The sequence below is a fragment of the Vulpes lagopus genome, chromosome 19 (genome assembly GCF_018345385.1).
Source record: "Vulpes lagopus strain Blue_001 chromosome 19, ASM1834538v1, whole genome shotgun sequence".
Taxonomy (NCBI): Eukaryota; Metazoa; Chordata; class Mammalia; order Carnivora; family Canidae; genus Vulpes; species Vulpes lagopus.
The window spans coordinates 47,475,715-47,498,964 of record NC_054842.1 but is presented as its reverse complement, the minus strand read 5'-3'; the positions used below and the strand labels follow the sequence as shown (position 1 = coordinate 47,498,964).

The window sequence follows — 23,250 nt, the reverse complement described above, 5'->3', positions numbered from 1 at the left end:
AATCGTGAAGGGGTACTCTGAGCATTCAGTGGTTCTTTCCTTTACATGAGAATAAACTGCTTCCCTTTTATACACAGTAAACCTACCATTGATTTAAAATAAATATTTATTGACATCCGTGAATAATATTTTTTAACGACTAAAAGGAGTATTTAAATTTTGTGGCAGTAAGAACTATAATAATATGTCACTACTTCTGCAAGGGCCAACGTGAAATTGGAGAGATGTCTAAATTTTATAATTGCACCTTTAAAATTACATCTGCTTATGTCGACCGTTATGTATTCAATGCCTAGCACAGTGCCCAGAATATAAAAGAACCCAAATTAATATTTAAGTGAATGTTGCAGAATCTGCATATTTAATTATATTTCATTTATCATAGAACTCTTGGACTGAAATGTAGGTGCTTAATTTTCTTGCCAAAAAAAATTAGTATATTAGCATGGAACATTCCTCTTAAAAAATATGCCCGAGAATTCTTGGCCCACAAAGGGAAAATATTTTCTGAATCCATGACCATCAGGTCATTTATAAACAGAAAAGTATTGCTGGTATGAATTGGTTAGAGTTGAACTCCAGGGGAAGAAAAGAGCTATGGAGAGCAATTCATTAAAGATACAGAAGATTTTTTTTTTTTAAAGATACAGAAGATTCCTAATAACAGTCTCTATCAACTGTTGGATCCCAAGCCTTAAGAACTACTGGAGTGATAATGTATTCAAACTGACATACGTCTACCAGAGGATCTGTCGTTTTATTTCCACATAGGGTCTATATTTTCACAAGTCCTACTTGTCATCAGTACAGAGAACCGCAAAATAATATTAAGTATTTCAGAGCAAATTCCTAAACTAACATTAGTTGGCTAATGAACCGCTTAGCGTCACGGTTATCCTATTCTATTTTTAACTATGACCTACGTACTACTTCATAATCCTTTATGGACTACACCGGGACGGATGGATCAATCCACATATAGGCACACAGGACACACACCTGCACGTGCTCTAACCACCCTGCTAGGGATTTGAGGGAAAGTGAGAAAGTTTAATCAGAAATCTCTGCATGGATGTAAATTCTCAATGACATTTTTTATTATTTTAATGTTGGCAGCAGATTTCTATATTTTGGTTATGAGAGAAATGAATTCTCTAATGCCTCCAATAATGCAGCTGAATAAATTAGAAGAACATTTGCAATACTCTTTGTGGGCTCCAGACGCTTCTTAAAATGTGCCACTGTGAAGCCACCCAACTGAGCAACTGGCAGAGTGCTATGTCATTCAGAAGTGACATCAGAAACTTCACAGGTGGTAATGATTTTGAGTCTAAAAGTAGATTTTGCTGATCTCGGTGAGTGCTGGGGCAGCGGGTATCAGGTGTGAGTAGAACCACTACTATGCAGACCACACAGGCATATTTGACCATTTGAAAGCTCTTCCTTCCAAGCCAGTGAAACTTCAAAGTCCACTTCATCGTCTCTCCTGGTTTGGGACCACAATGCTTCAAAACCCATCCTTCACATCGTCCCTTCTTCATTTGGATTCATTGAACTTGGATTAGGTCTTGAACCTAAGCTGCTGTCAGTACTCGTGTCCTTAACCCGCACCCCACTGATGGAAAAGAACAAGCAGACAAACAGCAAGAGGGGGCAGGTTAGGATCCCAGCACTCCCAGTAGGGTGTTACAGGACCCCGGGGGCAAATTACCTGACCTTCACCTAGCCACTCCTCCTCTCCTCACCTGTCAACAGGAGAGGGCCAGTGACACATAAATCTCGAAGCCCTGTCCAAGAACTACACACGGTCACCTATGTAAAGAGGATACGTGCCTACCAAATAAGTCACTAGTTTTACCATTATTACGATTGCTAACCATCTGGTTCTATGGTTGTCTTCACTATTTCACTAAAAATGGGCCTTCTTCTTTAGGCTATCGGCTTCAGAAAGACAGAAGCTACATCTTTTTTTTTTTTTTTCTTTTCAGAAGCTACATCCTTAATTTTGCTTGAAAATTTCACGCCACAACCTTATCGGGACGTTTTTACGCAGTGGGCATGAAGTAAGTGTTCACGATTAAAAGTGAATCGTGGTGAGCGATCAAAAATAATAATAATTCTGAGTCTTCTAATTGACCCCGCAGCTTAAGTCCTGGAAACGAGGGGCGAACACTTCACAGCTGAACGGGGTCTTACCAAATACGCACGGTTGTGCATCTACCATCCGAAAGTTTGGAAGCGGGCCCACAAAATACAGCTTTATTTCCTGCACACCCAGAAAAAGCTGGAGGAAAACAAAGAGCATCGTGCGCATATCTAAAACCCTTTGTCGTTAAAGTCCAACCCAACACACCTCTCTCTTACAGGTCTTCCTTTTCTGTTAACATTTTAAAAGTTGCAGGCCTTGAAACTCAACTGTCAACACGGAGTGATTTAATCTCCTCATCAAGGGGTCAGCATGAAGCAGCTCTGGATGAATTATATACGCCCTCACTTTTCTCCCAAAGTGCCAACATCAGGAGAAAAAAAAAAAAGTGATCTTTTCTGTCTAGTTCTAGGATGACACTACGTTTGGGTCATGCTTGTTTTATCAGGTACTGAAACCGAAAATAAATGGTTTAAATATTAAGCCGTATCATCAGATTCAATTATGGCCTGATTTTTGTCTTCTCTCCAATATGCAGAGCACGCAAAGAGTTAATGCGGCTACTGGATGGTTTTAGGCAAATTCCACACTCTGCCCACAAGCAGCCTATTCTTGGCTCCCGAGCCCACTTTATTTTGCCCGAACATTACTTGTGAATAGTTCTATCACTACGCTGGAAACCACTTGGAGAGCAGGGCGTATATCTTACTCACCTCTTTATCCTCTGATGGGATAAAGCAGGAGAGGTGGCACATGGACGCTGCAGCCGGTCAGTATTTGCTAAATAAGAGGGTTTTCCTTGGAGGCCAACAGCAATGGCATACGTTTCTTCCATTCTCCTTCCCTAGACATTATATAATTTTATTTGGTAGGTGTTCTAAATAGCTCGGCGGAGAGAGGAATGTGTTAGCAAAGTGACATGCTCCCAACAGAACACATCTTCGGTGAAAAGTCTATCTCTTAAAATCATCAGCTATGCCACGTAGTGGCTGAGGACACAGACCGGTGTGTGAATAGGCTAGAACATGAGAGCATGAAATAACCACAGGAGGAAGAAGAAGGAATGCAGCATGCCCTCTGGGGTTACCCCCATCATTTCTTGGTGAAAATTTTATGGCATCACATGATTGGTGTGAAAGCACATTATCTTCTGGAACTTTTGCAAAGCTTCCTCTGAGGGCCTCCCAAACGCAATGTTGTAACAGGCCACACTACTGCAAGCCCTTACCCCGTCCGCCGGACACAGGAGGCCTAGTGTGTTTTGTTCGGTTCCTAAACTGAAGAAATAAAGATTATAAGCATTTATCAAACTATGTGCCAACGTGAGAGCAAAAGAAGCAAATTTTATATTTGCCAGCCTTTTCTCAAGTTAAAGTCACACCTTCCTGACTTGGGTCAAGCGTGGTACGGGGGAAGTTTTAAAATCGCTGCACCCTAACTAGGCCACACCCGTTTCCAGCAGAATCTTTATGATTCTGGGGTAGCAAAGAAGGCCGTTTTCAAGAAAAGCCTGGGCTTCCCTTCAGGTTGCCCGCCCGCCAGCTGTGTGACTTGAGGCAAGCACATGAACTTCTCTGAGTCTCTGAGTGCTCACAGCCACCCGGAGAAGGGTGGCTCCTGTCTAACAAACACCACTGCAAGGTGGTTCTTTTTTTTTTTTTTAGGTGGTTCTTTTATAAAACAATGTAAGCCGGCAATGTCTCACGAAGGAGACACTCCAACATGGTAGCTGGTGGCTCCTTGCTTCCCCCTGTCCACGCGGTTTCCCTCCACGTTCTGAACAGAATGGCCAATTCCCCCTCTCTGCAGCCAGCAGGCCTGGACTCTTCGGTTCCGCAAACACTTGCCTTCTTGGGGTTCCCTTCTTTCTTCGAATTTCCTCTTTTGGTGTTTAGTTGCAGGACCCCGGGGGTGGCTCAGTCCATGAAGCCTCCAACTCTTCAGCTCAGCTCAGGTCATGATCTCAGGGTCGTGAGATCGGGCCCAGAGCCCCCCGGTGGGAGGGCCGCCCGCTTAAGATTCTCTGTCTCCCTCCTGCTGGGCCCTCCCACCACCTCCCGAGCCTGTGCACATGCACGTGCTCTCTCGCTCACTCTCTCAAAAAGAAAAAAAAAAAAAAAAAAAAAACCTCAATTGTACTGTTACACATACCTTTCCCTCCGGCTCAGTTACATACCAACCAAGAGAAACTACATGATTCTCCTTTGGATCCTCCTCTCCTGACCGACTATGACCCCTGAACTCTACTAGGTGCTCCAAACGCGTTTGTGGATTGGTCATTCAGCAGAACACAAAGGATGATTTGCTTTCCCTATGTTGCCTCATTGTTAACATAGTAAAATACCTTTTTAAGTGAGAAGAACCTCAGCATTTAGCAAACTGTAATCCACTGCTGAGAAACAGACACAGTCATTTCTTCCTATATTAATTGCTCCCACAACGACACTCGCTTTTAAAAGCCAGTCCCCAAAAATATATTTCTCTGAGTTACCTCCTAGATGCAATTCTCAGTAAATGTGGTTCCCCCGGAGAGCATTATGCAGAATTCTGTTGGAAGGATATACTTTTTCAATAATATCAATTGCTCTGGACATTTCGAATTACTTTTTTGGAAAGGTCATGCAATACCTCAGAGAGACTCTGCACCTGAGTCAAAGATTTGCTTTGTGTTCGCTGTCGTTCACTTTTGCTATGCTCGCCAAATCTCTTAAGAGTCTTCTGGATGGGGTACTTAAAACCAAATACCTTACCCGAATGCCACTAAGTTGACAACGCAGCTTTCCCTGAAATGTCTGAGCAAATTCAAATAATACGGCTCGAAACAATTTGGAGTCAATTTGTGTGGTTAAAATTAAGCCCAATGAATAGAGAGAGCAAAGAAGGATTTCTAATTTTAACACTGTTTAATCTTAGTTACTTAAGAAATGAACATCTTCTGAACATCACCTTCACGACACAACAGAAGAGATTTTCACCATATCTTTATAGCACAGGGCAAAAATCTGATAAATACAATTTTAAAAAAAAACCTAAAAATGGAAAAAAGACATGCACTAAGTGTGACTCTGACATAATACTATAATACTAATGTAAACGAAAGGTGAAATAAAGCCCTGTTAACATTATTTTCTCGAGCTCTCTATAAACACGCTGTAAAGACAGAGACGGGACAATTTTTATTATTTTTCATGGACACAGACCATCGAAATACACAATAAGTGGTAAATATTTATAAATAGAGTCATTGTCTCCAAAACTGTCTTGATTTCCTGGGAATTTTTTTTTTTTTTAATGCATGTTAAACACAACACAATCTGCCACTGCTGTGACATTTTCTGCTTAAACCGTGTTAAGCCGTTTACTTGTAAAAAAGCACGTGAGGACCTTCAGCAAAAAGGCCCAGGGGTATCCCTGCCAAGCTTTCTATTCTCTTCGAAGGAGAACTATCCTCACAACCCCAGGAAACTGGAACTCAGTAGAACTGCGTATCTAGCCCCGCGCATACATCATTCTGTTTACGAGAGTGTCTGATTGTTAAGGAGTCTTATTTCCAGGAAAAAAAGGGTATCACAGTTATACTGATACCTTCCCTAAAATAGCAAGGTCTGAGAAGCCTAAATGTCAGTCACAAAGAACACACTGCAAACTCGTTTTATCGTGTATCTGGGTGCCACCTGGTTTATCGCACAAGATAGGTGACACCGGTGTTCCTTTAATAGGGGATGAGAACGGCCTGGCCCACGCTGAAACATCCCCTAGCCGGTAATGAAAGACCCCTAGAGAAGAAATTAGGCTTACTTTACAACTGCCAATTTGAGATGAAGAATTTGGCGACCTGCTGCGGTTCATCGGACCCTGTGCTTGATTTAAAAGAGCGGCGCACAGAAAGGAAATGTTTCAAGAATTCAGCATGCGCCTCCCACTTGGTTGAGCTCTAGTAGCTCCTGATGAGACACAGTGTGTATTTTCTCTGACTGATAGTTTAAAATATAGTTCTTTATCCTGAGAGAGCACACGAGTAGCAATGTAGGGAACAGAATTAACAAGAAAGATGAAAATGCTTACAGAAGAACTTTTTGATGAAAAGTTAAAAAAAAAAAATCCTACTACATGCTAAGAATCGTTTTTAAGAGCTCCCATTGCCTTTCCTGTCCGCCCACATCTAGTCACCTGCTACATCCTATGGACCCTGCCCTGGCACTTTTCCCCCCATGTACGTCCTCCTTTGCATTCCCTTTTCCCTCATTCAATCCCTCATCTCTCTCCTACAATAGCTCTTTACGTGCCCTATCCTCCCTCTGTAAATTGTCACCAAAATCCGTGCCTGTAGGGTTGCGAGCCTAACCAAACGCCTCCTGTTGCCCACTGCATATCCTAGGATGTGCTAGCATATACCATCTGCTCCTCGATGCGCCCCAAAGTGCCCCCCATCTCCTCTCCCACCTGGCTCCTCCCTTCTTCCTACCCTACCTGCTGCCCACCTCCCCCTATGCCTTTCCCCTCTATCCTCTTACTTTCTAAATGCTGTCAAAGCGTGACTCTGCTAGAAAATGACACGTATTTATGGTCTCCATCTCCCATATGCACCTGATGCAAGTATTTTCTTTTTTAATCTTTTATTCTTTTGCGTATAAGCATGGGCTCTAGAACTGGACTACCCTGGTTCAACTCCTTGTTGTGCCACTTATTACTTACGTAATTTTAGACAGTTGACTGGTTGGTGCCTCAGTTTCCCCATCTGTGAAGCTGAGCAATTAACAGTATGCACCACACAGGGTTCTTCTGAGGAACCCATGAATTAAGTCATAAACCTTACCCTGGCCTACAGAAAGCAGTCTAAAGTGTTAGTAATTAGGCAGCCTGGGTGGCTCAGCGGTTTAGCGCCGCCTTCAGCCCAGGGCCTGATCCTGGAGTCCTGGGATCGAGTCCAATGTCGGGCTCCCTGCAGGGAGCCTGCTTCTCCCTCTGCCTGTGTCTCTGCCTCTCTCTCTCTCTCTCTATCTCTCATGAATAAATAAATAAAATCTTTAAAAAAATGTTAGTAATCATCATAGTTCTTATCCTCCTTACTGTTCCTTATATATCACTAAAGTCATACCAAAAAAAAAATGGTGAAAAACATGGACATTTGAATAAAGGCCCACAACGAGCCTCATAATTCTGCAAATGACAAGGAGAGTTTTTTAGTCATGCTACTTAATCTTGAGGATAAAGGTCATGAGGCCTATTTTACAGCTGTAAAAAAAAAAAAAAAAAAAGATTAGGTGAGATATTTTATAAAGGAATATATAGCAAGTAGAACTTTTATTATTTTTTTAAGATTTATTTATTTGAGTTAGAGAGAATAAGAGCAAGAGGAGCAGAGGGAGAGGAGGAAAGAATCTCAAGCAGACTCCACGTGGAGGGCAGAGCCCCACACGGGGCTCGATCCCAAGATCCTGAGATCATGACCTGAGCCGGAAACCACGAGTCAGATGCTTAACCAACTGTGCCACCCAGGCGCCTCCTTGAACTTCCATTACTACTAAGTATGTATGTATATGTTTACTATTTCACAGAGAACTCAGGGATTGGAAAGAGTAAATGGCTGTCCCCAGGCCACATGCCCAGTCGGATCTGGTAAGATGAAAGCACGTCTACACCCTGTGAGGCTTGTCTGTGCTAACTTCCCAACAAAGTCTTTCCTTTCAAGACACAGACAAAAGTGCAATAAATATATTACACACACAGTAAGTGTAACATGGCAATAATAAAATTGTTATCACCTCTCCCATTTGCAAAGCCTTCCACTTTTCAAAAACTACCCATCCCCACCCCCACCCCATGAGGTCTGTTTTTGTTGTTCTACTTGCACTGCAACAAACGCTGGGCTTTCCAAACAAACCTAGAGGAAGGGATGCATCTTTTCATAATGAGGCTTCTTTGAAATCAAAACTTAGTAAATAAAAACATCAATGATGGGGCCTTTGGCTTGGGAATACTGAATTGCAAGTCCAGCCAATGACTCAGAGCTTTTCCCACCAACTCCCCCCCGCCCCCCAGCCAAAAAACACACACACTCTCCCACAGCTGGCCCTCTGCCTTCCTTTCTTTCTATCTGTCACCCAACTTGACTACCACCACCCTGAGCCGGACTATCTTTCTGCTAGGATAAGAGCTATCCGTCCACATGGAGTGGTATAAGGTCATCTTGAAGGTAACTCTTTTCTTGCAATCAGACAAGACAGACACAAATAAAATGTGAATGTGTCATCACTATGATCCCCAACAGTGCTGGTAAACCCACTGCGAGATTTGTAGCAACAATGGCTTGTTTCCCATTATTTATGCATTAAGACTGTTCCCTATATGATTACAAATTGTGGATACAATGAGCCCTGAGTGGTCTGTAAATTCTAATACTAAATCAGGTTCCGAGAACGTCTTTAATGATGTTCTAAATATGAATACGAACTGTGCAATGCCTTATTTTGGCATCCCTGCTATTTAACATGCTTATGATGTGTTTTGACTATTAAACTGTAAAGTCTCACTGTTTATATTTCCTCACACTCCCACTGCATATATTATTGTTACCATACTTTTTTGGCATTTTCTGGAAGCATTTACTCAGTCGCAGTCACTATAGACAGATGTCAGTAGGCTAGACACTTAAACACAGAAGGTATAGACGACGTTACGTCTTCCACCAACGAGGTACTTAAAGAATTTATTATTTTTGAAACCCCACAAAACTGTATTCACAACTGGGACACTTCCACCGGTGTCTATACCTTCTGTCTTTATTTCTCCACTTTCCTTGTATTCATTGTCATGTTAAATGGGCTACTCTGGCTGTTTCTCATTAAAAGTCTTCTGGCTAATACCTATTTCTCTCATCGCTGTTCATTATATAGGATACATTTCTTTTCCCAAAGTGAAATCGCTGCTTTTTAAATGTATTTTAGCATTATGTCCACTTCTTAACTTTAATATCTAGACTTTTAGCGAACGACCTCATTGTAATTGTCAGCTTACTTTCAATCCAGCCTTTGGCAAATTCTCCCCATCTGCCGTTCAACCTCATTACCCACTCCCGTCTTCTAACACATCTGTAACTACCTGGTGACTTCAAAAGGTGGTATTTTATGGTATTCAACAGGAAAATTAATGAAAAAGCTATGGATAGTCTAGTACAGCACATTTGGAAATTTATATATTGAAATAGAACGCATACAAAACTCCTGTGTCTGGATGTTAAATATAAATGTATGAAAAATAAGGAAATATCACTGAAGAGATCGAATTAATGCTGGCTTAACAAAATACTATTTTTGCATGGTTGAAAAATAAAGAATAGCTCGTTTCCCATTATTTATGCATTGACTGTCCTCTTTATTACAGTACTGGCCGGAGCTACGTTAAGACTTATCTTTCCTTAAAAAAAAAAAAGAAAAAGACTTATCTTTCCTCATCTGAACTTTCAAGCCATGTTACCAAGCCACTGTTTATGAGACATCACTTTCTACTTTACAGTTATTTTAAAGCTCTTACTTCCTCTCTCAGAGTGCTGTTTCTTTGAGGATAAGGTATCTATTGATTACTTTTGGTAGATCTCACTCAGCCTCGCTTGCTATTTTTGCTCCAATATGTATTCACTTATAAATCAACATTACAAAATAAAATATCTCAGATCAGCAATATGATGTTTATTTCATACGATTAAACTTGTTCCCATGATCTCCGGATCTTGTTAGCTCTTTAAAACAAGTTCATTCTTTTTTTTTTTTTTTTTTTAATGAGTTCATTCTTAAGTTAATAGCTCCCAAACAGTTTTAAAAATGAAAAATGTAAAGAAAACCCAGTGTTAAACACAAGTTTCTTTTAAAAATCCTTTGCGAGTAGAAGTATCAGCTTAAGAGGAACTGGAATGGAGCTGCTATTTGCACAGACATTAGCCTCTAGATTACATGACACTTAGCACAATTCTTTTTAACAATTCGATGTTATTCAACATCCAGATTATTTGAATAAATTAGCATTGTCTTGGGAGCATGCGGCCTTCACAACAAACACTCACATAAAAATCGTGTCCCCATTTCATGAGAGTATTATCTTATCAAGTCTTATTCACCTCTTTGGGTATATAAAAAAATATAACTCTCAATTTCTGAAAACAATGTCCAAAGAGATGACAGTTTTTCCTCTGGAGCATATCCACTACTGGAAGCATAACAGTTATTTCAGAAACATCTTCACCTTTTTACAAGAGTTGATCTCAGTGCAAAGGGAATTCTTCACCCTATCCAGTATGGCTACATTTCATCCTGAGATTAATACATCCTGAACTGTTTTAACACTGGATAATCACAGAAACCTGAGTAGGATCTCAAAAACAGGGGGGAAGTGCCAAAGATATACGTCTAATACTGTAACATAAATGCCTTAAAGATTCCTCATTTTTATGGATGTCAGACACGTATGTGAAGATGCCTCTCGAAAAATGTGAATAATTATCTGTAAGGGATGCACTTATAGAGTCATTAAAAACTAATAGTAATATGTAAAAAAAAAAAAAAAGAAAAAACCTTCAACCATGTATTTGCTAAGTGTTTTCTCAAGGATATAGCTGTAGTGTTTACATAAATATATGTTTTCATAATATGAAAAACACTAAATAAAAATCAATACCCCTATCTCCTCTAAAAATATAAACTATGTCTAGAGACACTTAATGCCATATGTCAATAGTTCTTCTTGAATTCTCTGCTTTGCAATCAATAATCCTCCAACCATTAGTGAATATGCTCCATGACTCATCAGAAATGATACACAAAGTTAATGGGGATCAGTGCTCCCCTCACACTCCACACATGCGTTGACACTAATGGCAGTTATGCCTCAGAGTGGGAGACAGGCTCAGGCGGCAGGGCAGGAGGCAACTCTTGCGAGGTTCTCTATACAATCTGCCCCCCCCTCCAAAATAAAGAACTCACTATATCCACCCTGTCCTATATCTCTGGCAACCTCCAAGGGAATAAAAGTAAGCATGCTTTATAAGGGTAGAAAAGAACTGCCTTTTTTTTTTTTTTTCCAGCTTCACACTCACTGTGTAAGGCAAAATGTACTTCAGTTATGAAAATATCTGAGGGGAATGTTTCCAGGACCTATGCCATTGTGCTTTGTTTGCTAGTCAGATGCTTTCTCAAGAATGTGTTCAAATTATAAAGACAATATCTCCGTGTATAGAAATCTTTCAAAGCCCCTATTACCACAGAATCCTATTTTTACCTTCTGTGACATTCAAAACAAGGCCTTATACCCTGCGAGTGCAAATCTGGTCCGTGTAAATTTATTAATCTTCGATTAACGTGGGGTCGGGAGCTTGTTCGGATTTACTTGTTTTTTGTTTTCTAAGGAAGGAAAGTCATAGGAAAGGAAAATACATATTAAGCATTTGAGGATAATTGCTATTTACTGAGAACTCCATTTTAAAATAAGTTTTAGTGACTCGTTTATGTTTGGTAACTTCAGGACAATGATAACTATAGTGTCTCTAAAATGTTCCTAAGTAGCAATCATACTCTATTCTGGCCTTTGAGAGGTGTTAAGACTCATCCCCTAATTACAAGCCTTCAACTACCTCACCATTAAATCTCTAAACTAAATAGTAGTTTTGAGGAAATAAAAATAGATGTTAGGTAGTGTGTTTTCTCAAATTTTGGTTACAATGGATAAGAAAGACAAGGTATGCCTACGTACAATAAACGTCTTTAGCTTGTAAAAATAAAAGTCGATTTTATTATATTTTAACCAGCAAACTCTTTCTGGCTTTCTCTCAGAATGCTGCTTCCCTGCTTTATTCTAGAACAGCACTATCCAATGGAAATGTAACACAAGCCACGTTTGTTATTTTAGGTGTTCTAGGAGTCATATTTGTACAGAGTAAAAATAAGCGTGGGGAAATTAATCCAACAGTATATTCTACTGAAACCAATATATCCAAAACATTATCACTGCGACATATCATCCACAGAAAAGCTATTAATCTGATATTTTTTACATGCTTCCCTTCATACCAAGTTTTCCAAATCCAGAATGTCTTTTACACTTAGAGCCCATCTCAATCCCAACTAGCCACCTTTCAAATGCTCAGCAGCCCCGTGTGGCTAGTAGCCACAGCCCTGGATGGCACATTCTAGATTTCCAAGGAAGCTTCTTAGCCTAGAAGGCCACCACTTCAAAATCTTCCTATGTAACATCCTCTATAATCAGGGCTGCTGCTAGGATTTCCTACCAAGCCAAACATTTAAGTGAATACATTTCACTTCCTATCCTCCACCCCTCTGACCCTCCTACCTACTGCTCACCCTAATGACTTTTCCTTAAAGGCTATAGGAAATCTCATCAACCAGATAGTCTCTTCAGCTTCTTCTAAGCAAGATCTGGGATATTCTCTAACCTGAGCATCCTTTATCATCAAGCAGAAAAGCAGAAGGTACAGCACAACTATTCTCTCCCAGCCTCCATAAATAGATCTGTCAAACACAGGCCTAAAGACCCCCGACGGTGATAAATGCAAGGGCAGTTTTTTTTTGTTCCCTATGATGAAAATAGGATATTGCATACAATAAAGTAACATACCCTTATTCAATGAGAAATATGATTTTACTCTCCCCCCCCCTCCCCAGGAGAAACTTTGGGATATTTGTTTCTTGATCTGGAACAGGACTCCATGTTTCATTTCATAGGAATTCTGTGCCCAGAGGAAGAACAGAATGTTGGAAACAAAATTTAATGAATTCAACTTGGAGTCTAAGTTTGCCTCAAATGTGGAAATGTAAACACAAGCAATAATATTTTAAACCATAAAACACTCTGGATTGATTCTCCACCGGCAGGGCTGCACACAGTACCACACTCGATGTCCATCGACACACAAATTCGTTCTTAGTTACACGGGAAGAAAAATTAAACCAGGCACATGTGAGCTTCCCTGAGTCTCTCAGTACTAATAAAGCCTGATTATTATGTCTTAAGTGACACTGTAATTATAGACGGATGGATGAACAGGTTTTCTGCTGCTGACCCAACCTGTTCCCTAAAACACAAAAGGCAACTTTTGTAGTCCTCACTGAGGAGACTCCCCCCACCCCATTAAACAAATAAAACTAAGAACCATGTGTACATTTTGAAAGATGGCCTACCAACACAGTAATCAAAAAAAAAAAAAAAAAAAGAATTCACCCTCCCACCCCCATGCAAAGGAAAATCAGAACCCTGCAGGGGTTTTCCCAAAAACAAAACAGTTTGGAGCTAGCTGTCGTTGTCACCAACTTTAAAGAAAGCAAAGATACAAGCGACAACAACGTGGCTTCTCGGGCTGCAAAAATAACTTGATTCAGAGCCCCCTGGCTCTCGGTCTACACCCAGGACGTTGGAAGTTAAACGTTCCTAAGATGCAATCTCACGCAGTCGCTGAACTTTCATTTTCACCTGCCTGGGTGATACTAGCTCATCTCGACAGCAAGGCAGGGAGGAAACACCTAACCGCTCTGGGGGACCCACACAGGTCCCAGGGAGTGGGTCCCTCGCGCGGTTAGAGACGCGTTACGCCCTGAATCCCCGTTCAGCCCCAGGAGGGAGGAACACCGTGTGCGCGCTGGTGTTGGATTTCAAAGCGCCTCGCACAGGGCCTGCAGATCCAAAGGCATTAATTAGCAGGACTTCTCTGTCTCGGTGCATGAATTTGTTTAAGAAACTCCTCCGAGTGGAGGGCGGCCCACTTTACCACCCCTTTGCTTAGGAGGGCCTGTGCCCGCGGGCACACCGAGGAAAGCCAGGGGTGGGGGGTGCGGGGTGCAGGGTGCAGGGTGGAGGGAGGGTGCAGTAACCTTTCTGGCAGCTTCTTAACTCCGTCTTAATCCTAGGGAAGCACACTCCACGGAAACACACCGCCAAATCCCAGCAGCAGCCGTAGGTGCCCCCCTGCGCGGGGGTGGGTGCGCAGGGTGGAGGCGGGGAGGGGGGCACCTAAGAGCACTTCTGCGCTTGCAACCCCCCTGTGGCTGGGAAGCGCCGCGCGAGGGGCAAGCGTGAGCTCCGCCGTCTACCTGCTCGTGTTACAGGCTCCGGCATCAAAGTATTCTCACATGACACATTACTACCAATAACAGATTCCGGCTCCGTTTTAAAAAAAAAAAAAAAAGTGCGGGGGTGGGGGGGTGGGGGGCTACATATTTGTCCCGCTTTTGTCTAAAACAGCAGAACCCGAGCCCTAACTACTTGTGGTTCTTTTGAACCATCCGGTGAAAGCGATTCGATCCAGCGGCTGCGGCTCCACCCCGAGAGCGTCTATACTTACTTTTCCTACAGTTTTTGAGTGACGCACTAGCAAACGATGGGGAAAAAAAAAAAAAAAAGAAAGAAAAGAAAAAAAAAGAGAGAGAGAGAGAGGAGCCCTCTCCTGCAGGGCGTCTTCCGCCCTGTAAACTTGGCAAAAGGCAAACTGGACTGAAATACAGCCCTCTCCATATAAGGCAGCCCAGCTAAACATGTCATGCGTAATTTATGGGGAGCAGGCAGAGAATTAACCTTTGCGTGCACATATTTGGCCCAGATGAGAACCGGGCCCGATGGCAGCCCCCGGGGACCGGGATGCGGGGTCTGCCGGGGCACACCGGGGCTCGCGGCTCAGGGACTCGCATCCTCCCCTGGCGAAGGTCATTAAGTTGTGAGTACACTTCCACGCACCTGTTTCTTCCATCCCCCCCACAATGACCCCCCCGCCCCCGTCCCCCCCCACCCCCCACCGCCCATCTCTCTTTCTTTCTTCCTTTTCTTTCTTTTCTTTCTGCCTCTGCTGCCAAACTGGAAGCTGGCTGCGCGCTGACAGCGGCCGCAGAGCCCGGGAAGGGCGGCCCCGGGCCCGGCTGCAGCTGCCCCCGCCCGCCCCGAGTTAGGGACCCAGAGTTAGGGACCCGCCGCCGCCGCCGCCGCCGCCGCCGCCGCCGCCAGCTGCCCCCGCCCCGGGGAGGGGGAGGGGGACTCCGAGCCCCCCCTCCCCCCACCTCCTCCTCCGGCCCCCGAAAGACTCCAAACAATGCCGAGCCGCGCGGCAGCGCCGAGGAAACTGTGCAAAACGGCAAACTTACCTCTCACATTTTTTTTTTTTTCAGAGGCAGCCCGACTGCCGAGCGGGTGCCCAAGGCATTGTGGGAGTCCTGATTCCGAGAGGCCCGCGGCTTAAAATTGAACTTGCCGGCCCCCAGGTCACGGGAGCATGGTGCGCGCCCCGACTCATTCAGCTGCAGTGGAGAGACTGGTGCATGTCGCCGAGCAGCTCTTATCGCCGGGCCCGGCTTCCGCCGCCGCTGCTGCGCGGCCCCTCCCCCGCCCCGCCGGCCCAGCCCCACCAGGAAGCCCGGGGCGGACCGCCGGCTCCCGGACGCACGCGGCGGCGGCGGCGGCGGCGGAAAGGAAAAAAAAGAGAAAAGAGAAAAAAGCCCGCCGCTCCTCCAGCAGCCGCCGCCCTCCCGGCCCCCGGCCCCCGGCCGCCCCCTCCCCCGAGCACGGGCCGCGGGGGTGGTCGCTGCGCCGAGCGGGCGAGGCGGGCTGCACAGGCGCATCCCCGCGGCCCCCCGGTGGTATCGTCCGTCTGCACGTTCTGCACGGGGACGGCGGGGCCCTGGCGCGGACGGGGGGCTCCAGGGCGGACCGGGGGCCTAGGGCGGACCGGGGGGCTCTAGGACGGACCGCGGGGCTCTAGGACGGACCGGGGAGGGGGCTCCAGGGCGGACCGGGGGGCCCTAGCACGGACAGGGGGGGCTCCAGGGCGGACCGCGGGGCTCTAGGACGGACCAGGGGGCTCTAGGACGGACCGCGGGGCTCTAGGACGGACCGGGGAGGGGGCTCCAGGGCGGACCGGGGGGCCCTAGCACGGACAGGGGGGGCTCTAGGGCGGACCGGGGGGCTCCAGGGCGGACCGCGGGGCTCTAGGACGGACCAGGGGGCTCTAGGACGGACCGCGGGGCTCTAGGACGGACCGGGGGGCTCTAGGACGGACCGGGGGGCCCTAGCACGGACGGCAGGGCCCTGGCGCGGACTGGGGGGGGGGGGCTAGGGCGGGCCAAGGGGCTCTAGGGCGGACGGCAGGGCCCTAGCACAGATGGGGGGTCTCTAGCGCAGACGGAGAGACCCTAGGGCGGACCAGGGGGGTCTAGGGCAGGACGAGGGGCTCTAGCGTAGACCGAGGGGCTCTAGCACAGACGGGGGGGCTCTAGCGCGGACGGGGAAGCCCTAGCGTGGACGGCGGGGCTCTGGCGCGGACCGGGGAGCTCCAGGGCGGACCGGGGGCCTAGGGCGGACCGAGGGGCTCTAGGACGGACCGGGGGACCCTAGCACGGACAGGGGGGCCCTGGCGCGGACCGGGGGGCTCCAGGGCGGACCGAGGGGCTCTAGGGAGGACCAGGGGGCTCTAGCGCAGACCTGGGGGTCCCTAGAGCGGACGGCGGGGCTCTAGGGTGGACGGCGGGGCCCTGGCGCGGACTGGGGGGCCCTAGCTCAGACCGAGGGGCTCTAGGGCGGACGGGGGGGGCTCTAGCGTAGACCGAGGGGCTCTAGGGCAGACAGGGGGGCTCTAGCGCAGACTGAGAGGCCCTAGCACAGATGGGGGGGCTCTAGCGAGAACCGAGGGGCTCTAGGGCGGATGGCAGGGCCCTAGCACAGATGGGGGGGCTCTAGCGCAGACCGAGGGGCTCTAGCGCGTACCAGGGGGCTCTAGCGCAGACCGAGAGACCCTAGGGTGGACGAAGGGGCTCTAGGGCGGAACGGGGGGCTCTAGCGCAGACCGAGGGGCTCTAACGCGGACGACGGGGCCCTAGTGCGGACGGGGGGGGCTCTAGCGTGGACCGTGGGGCCCAAGGGCGGACGGCAGGGCCCTAGCGCAGACGGCGCGCACCCCTGCCGCCTTGGGCACCTTCCCGCCAGCCGGGCGCACACCTAGCTAGCTAGGTCTTTTTTGGTCCTTTTTTTTTTGGAGGGGGGGGGGGTTCCTTTTTTTTTTTTTTTTTTTCATGAGGCCGGTGCATGGGGCAAGGTTAGGTTGAAGGTGAGAGTCAGATCTGCAAATAAAACGCCGAGCCTCTGATGGGGCTGCCGCCTGGAGATGCGCCGCAGGGCTTTTGAGCCCGGCTGGCCCGCAGGACCCCCGCCCCCCGGGGTGCCTCTCGGGTCAAGTTCACAGGGTGCCCGCAAGTCCTGCGGTTCCTTAGCAAGACGGATTGCCACACAGGCATGAAGACTCCCATCCCGCCTTCCAGTCTGGCTTGCCAGTAATATTGTAAAAATCCCCCTGCTTCCCCAACTCCGCATGTCACGGTCTACGGAAAGTAGGGACTCTTCTAAAAAAAAAAAAGAAGAAGAAGAAGAGAAGGAGAAGGAGAAAGAAGAGAAAAGAAAAGAAAAGAAAAAAGAAAGAAAAGAAAGAAAAGAAAAAAGAAAAAAATGCCTTTTTTTTTTTTGAAATACAGGAATAGTCCAAGGCAAATAAGTCCTATTTTTGTTGGAGCAGAAGGAACCGCGGCCCCAAATCGTAATTCACTGGGTGTTAGAACATGCAACTTGGCTTCACTTTGAATGGAAAGAATTCTGGACTAACGTGATGTGATCATGTTTTGGAGATTTGGGGGCAGAATTTCCTTTGAACCTAAGAGACTTCTGATAACTTGTGCAAGGACGGTTCTAATTGAAAACACTGGCTCCATGATTTGGGCACACCTCGGAGTGCAGTGGTAGATAGGGTGCCGCGTTCGCGTTCGCGCCCTACGACTGTTGAGTTGTGTTAAGGAGGGTGGGGCCGGCTCTAGGAGGAAAAGGGAAAACATCAGGGAAGGTGCTAAAGTTCAGAAATACGTCCAGAGGCTTTAACAACACACTTGAGCTCTCACCCTTGGCTAGATCCGCAAAACAGTTCCTATTGTGCGGTTGCTCCCTTCCACAACAAATGCGTTAATTAAATGGTCCTACTTCTCAGTGTTAATCATTAAAAGGTACCCAAGTGGCCACACGGTTGAAGCAAATTAAAAGGACACGGACACCTTCTCAGAGGACAGGAATGGGCACTCCCTATCTGCCAATCAGCAGCTATGGGGAATTCCTTTTTTCGCCTTCAGCATTCATTTCAACAACTACATCAAATGCCTGCCACGTCAGAAATACAAGGATGGATAAACATGATCCCTACCCTCAAAGACAACTACTTCTGCTACTAGGGAAGAAACAAACCAATTAATTCTGCCTGAGGGATAAATGCTAAAATGGTTGTAGGCCAGCCAGAGGGCGGCCTGAGGAGGGTTAGGGAAGGCTTCCTTGGAGGAGGTTTTGTTTTGTTTTGTTTTGTTTTGTTTTGTTTTGTTTGTTTTTTATTTTTTATTTTTTTATAGTTTTTTTTTAATTTTTATTTATTTATGATAGTCAGAGAGAGAGGCAGAGACATAGGCAGAGGGAGAAGCAGGCTCCACGCACCAGGAGCCTGATGTGGGATTCGATCCTAGGTCTCCAGGATCGCGCCCTGGGCCAAAGGCAGGAGCCAAACCGCTGCGCCACCCAGGGATCCCTTGTTTGTTTTTTTAATTGAGGTTCCATTTGCCAACATATAGTCTAACAACCAGTGCTCATCCCATCAAGTGCCCTCCTCAGTGCCCATCACCCAGCTACCCCACAGGTGCCTGAAAAGGTGTAGAGCAAATAATGAGATGGAAAGGGAGCCGAGTCCGGTCAAGTGAAGAAAAGAACATGGCAAATACCACGTCCCCCCCACCCCCCAGTTTTCCTGTTAGAAGTGAGGGAAAGTTAGTGTAGGGGAGTGGCAGGAGATGAGCTCGAAGGAGGTTTGCTTTCATCAGAGGAGCCTCAGCTTTGCTCTGAAAACCATGCTCCACTGCAAGAGTTTACACAGCGAGGGAATAGGGAGAGTTTGGACTTGTATTTCAGAAAGATCCTGAGGCAGCAGCTTGAGGGTGAATGGGAGTGTGGGGTGGCGGCCCCTAGAAGAAGGGTGAATGGGTGTGGACAGACTGGAAAAATGACTCATGCAGGGAATGAGGAAGGGAGGAACCCTGGGAGGCTCCCAAATCCCTGGCTTAGCCTACTGGATTGTTTGCTACTTGCCTTTTAATGTCTTCAATTTGCCTTTCATTCTCCATGACAACGGACCCTGACTTCTGAGCTGGGCCACCTATGTGTCTGCTGGCAGGTTGGTGCCCTAGCTGGCTTCCAGGCACCTCTCAGAATGTCCAATGAACCGCTACGAGCTAATCCCCGTTGTAGGAATTTATTTCCAATTGTTCTCAGGCCCTTGTAGACTTCCAAGTTGGAACTTGGGTGGTGTTTTGTTTTGTTTTGTTTTTGTTTTTGTTTTGTTTTTTTTTCTTGTGGGTTAGAAAAATTGCCGTTTGGAGCATCATGGTGTAAAGCAGGATTTTGAACCTGTGTATGGTGCAAGAGGGGAAATTATTTTTCCACTTCAGCACCATTGGAGGAGGGGGGAAGTTCTGGAAACAAAAGAGAAATTGAAACTGAGACAGATTTTCTGCTCTACCGAACAGAATACAAAGAAATACAAGACAGACCCTTGAATGTTAGAAACAGTAAAATAAACATCCTCGTAAATGACAAAGAAGAGGGAAAAAATGTTATTTTACATTAGCTAGAAGGAAAAGGGATGGTTGAGAAGACTCCTATAAAATAATGGTCAATCTAGGGGTCAAAAATAAAAGAAATCGTGGTATAAAACTAGCTTGCCACTGATTTAGCTTAACTTGCCATTATTGATAATACTGTAACATGAGTAATGACAGTGAGAAATTGAAGCACCGTGACAAATACCAGATCATGTGTTAAAAATATTAAATCATGTTGCCAGATTTCAGCTACCAGTGGCATTCTAACCCCACTTTAAATGGTGTAAATTACTTAAAAATCGTTAGTAATAAAAAGTAAATAGTTTCCCATTTAGAACACCACCAATATCCCCTCGGAGCCGGGGACAGCATGAGCAATACGGTTTCTTTTGCTTCTGTGAAGTGTACGTATAGTTCACTGGCTCCTGAGTGAGTAGATCCATAAGTATAAAAAGAAGGTCATTTGTGGGTGGAGAGGGAAATTATAGAAAACAATTTTGGATGAAATAAAACTACATTTTCAGATAAAGGAAAGAATGTTCACTGCAGGTTCCTGAAATATTTCAGACCACTCAAGCCTTAATTATACCAATGAATCCCACTAGAAGTGCAGTTAAGGAAGATGGTTTTTAGAGATAATATCAATTGCCTGGTTTACCAATAATACAGATAAAGGAAATGGTAGCATTCATCTTTTTCACTCAGCTGGGAGTCTTTAAGGCACCTGTGTGTGTGTATGTGTGTGTATCAATTGTAGCTTCCTTGGCCTACAAGCCACATTCATAGCTCAGTAAGATGTCACTGCTTCCCAAATGTAAGCTGGCTTTCCTGGCAAGACAAACAAACAAAAACTTCAATGCAAATATCTCAAGAAGGTATGCTTTTTGAAAGTCGAAATATGACTTTGAAAACAGCAATGCTGTTTTTATTATACTGGCACAAAAATAATCCATTGCAAGATACTGCCAAAACTGAGACCCAGATGCAGTTCTTTCGCTTTCTAGTCCACATTTAAATACATATGGTTGCGAGAAGAAGCTTCTGGAAGGCAGGGAAGAGTGGGAAATGTTTTTGTATGGAAAATCCACTTTAAGCAGATACATTAAATGGGTCCCTATTACATTTCAGAGGGGAGGAGGGAGCCTGGATTCAAACTTGTTATAGATATCTGAATAAATATCCTGATAGAGTCACATGATTTTAGTTTACCTTCAAGGACCTTACATATTTCACACACCTTGTAAGTTTTTAAAATCATAGTCAGTACTTAAATATAAATAACTTATATTCTATTATATATTATGTAAATGTATAGTATGCTCTGTAATACAACACGTATTTATCATATACATATATGCCATTTAATGCACAAATCACATAAGTGTGAAAATATATATAAAAGTCAACAGATTTGTCTAAAAATATTTATAGAGACTAAAACTGAGTTACAAATATTAATTTGATTTGAACATATCTCAATTAAGTTATTTTACCTAACAGTGGAATCTGAATCTTCAATATAACTTTTTTGGCACCTGGCAATAGGGCAATATAAAACGTACATTTCAGAATTAAAAGTTTAGAACCACAGAATTTTAGCTGGGAATGGAGCGTTAGAGACCATCTGGCCCTGTTCCTTTGTTAGACCAGAGAACATTGTATAAGTAAATTGGCATCGTGACAGAGGAGAACTGGCATCAGTGTCTTCTGACTCTCTCAGGCCATTTATGTCCATTGTTTTTCTGAAAAACCCTGGGGGTAACAAGAAGCTCTAATATAGACAATAAAAGTTCCCCAAGTTTAATGTAAAGAAGGCCACACTAGATTTTCGGTATTGTTCTTTATTCCTCTATTTGTTCTTTCTGGCTTTTTTTTTTTATTTCTTCTTTTCTTTCTACCACTTTTTCCATTCTTCCTTCCTTCTATCAGAAAATCCTTTTCACGTAATCCCTCTATCCTGTATCTCACGAATGTTTGTTGAGCACCCACTGGGCCAAGTGTTGCTCTGGGTGCTCTGGTTTGAGGAATGAGCACAGCCCAGTCACTTCCCTCAAGGAATCTACAGGCTGCTAGGGGGATCCAGGCACTACACAAGGAAAGAATAAATATAAAGAAACAGGTGAACCTAGGAAGTGATTTCAGATGGAGGGAAGCGCTGTGGCATAAGAGAAAGCAGGTTAATGGGACGAGGGCGGGGGGAGGGTGTGTATTTAGCAGCACTGTCAGGGACTGAGGTGGTCCCGGAGCAGCAGAGTCCTCAAGGATGGGCAAAACACTTGTGGAAAGACCATCCCAAGCAGTGGGAACTGTAGGTCTATGGTCTCGCCTCCCAATTTCCCTAGGCTAGAAGGCTAGAAGTCCAATGGTGAACAAAAAAGAACCAGATCACCTAACTTCAAGGAGCTCACAGTCAAGTGAGGAGAACAATGAATCCTAATCACATGAATCACACTCTAAATGTAGACCTGCGGTCATGAGACTTGTGGTCAGTGGGACACCATGCAAGGGTTTGGTTGTATTAGGGCTGGGGTCGGGGAGGGGAGGATGGCATGTGATCCAGAGTCGGTTTTCACAGATATCAGGAGAACACTCTCTTGACTGCTAGTGGGGAGGCCAGTGGTCTAACCCCAGAAGAGAATGCAGGAGGTGCCCCCCCTCTGGAGGTCAGGGGGCAGCAAATGGCTGTAGGCCCGCAAAAAACCCTAAGCAGTGAGAGACAGCAAACCTTAGAATCTTACATCTGACAGCTGAAGGAGGATCCATACGGTGCCACCTCCAAGCCTTGCGGGAAGTGAGATGTATGGTGCGTGAGTGTGTGTGCTTCCCTTCTTTCTTAAAGTCAACACAGAATAGGGAATTCAAAATTCCCGAAAATGGACTATTTTTATACAACTCAGCAGTGATTTGCAGTTCCCAGAGATAGTCGCTGGTGATCCTACAGTTTGTGTCCTTCCAGGCCTTTCTCAACACATCTTTGACTTAGCTGATACCGTACTACACGTGCAAGTTTTTTATAAACCCAATGACATCTCTCATGTCATTCATCTTCACCGTCATGTATCACGCGGGGTGATGGGACCCGGAGAATTGACCCTTTGACCAAAACCTCACAGCTAATGAGGGGTCAAGACTCCTGCCCCACAGTGTAGTGTTTCACAACCTGTATCCCAGATCCCGAATTAATGCGTCTCATGTGCAACATATTTCTAAACTAATTCGACCTGGCGTGTGTGCATGTCTTTTCCTAAGAACTGTCACTAAGGAAAAGAAAATATACAAGGATGGCCTTTTAATAACTAAAAACAGTTACAAAAATAAATACAGATAGCCAGGAAGCCAAAGTGGACATATTACGGTTATAGTATATAATTACATGTAATATTGTGAAATGCTTTCTCCCATCTCGTAAAATTGCGTGTTGTGGCTTAGCCCAGAATCCCCTGT

General features: G+C 45.2%; 1 protein-coding gene across 19 annotated transcripts in view; it reads right to left on the bottom strand.

Annotated features, from left to right (window-relative positions):
- Positions 1-23,250, bottom strand: part of MBNL1 (muscleblind like splicing regulator 1) — a 204,352-nt gene that overhangs the window by 163,036 nt on the left and 18,066 nt on the right. For 4 of the 19 annotated variants that reach the window (XM_041733858.1, XM_041733866.1, XM_041733873.1 and 1 more), the window contains exon 1: positions 14,490-14,509. The exons of 2 other annotated variants lie outside the window; for them this stretch is intronic. The gene's annotated coding sequence lies outside the window, so the exon portion shown is untranslated. Of the gene's footprint in view, positions 1-14,019; positions 14,257-14,489; positions 14,513-15,279; positions 15,449-23,250 lie in introns of those variants that run through there. 13 more of the 19 variants (XM_041733878.1, XM_041733875.1, XM_041733877.1 and 10 more) reach the window with 9 other exon arrangements.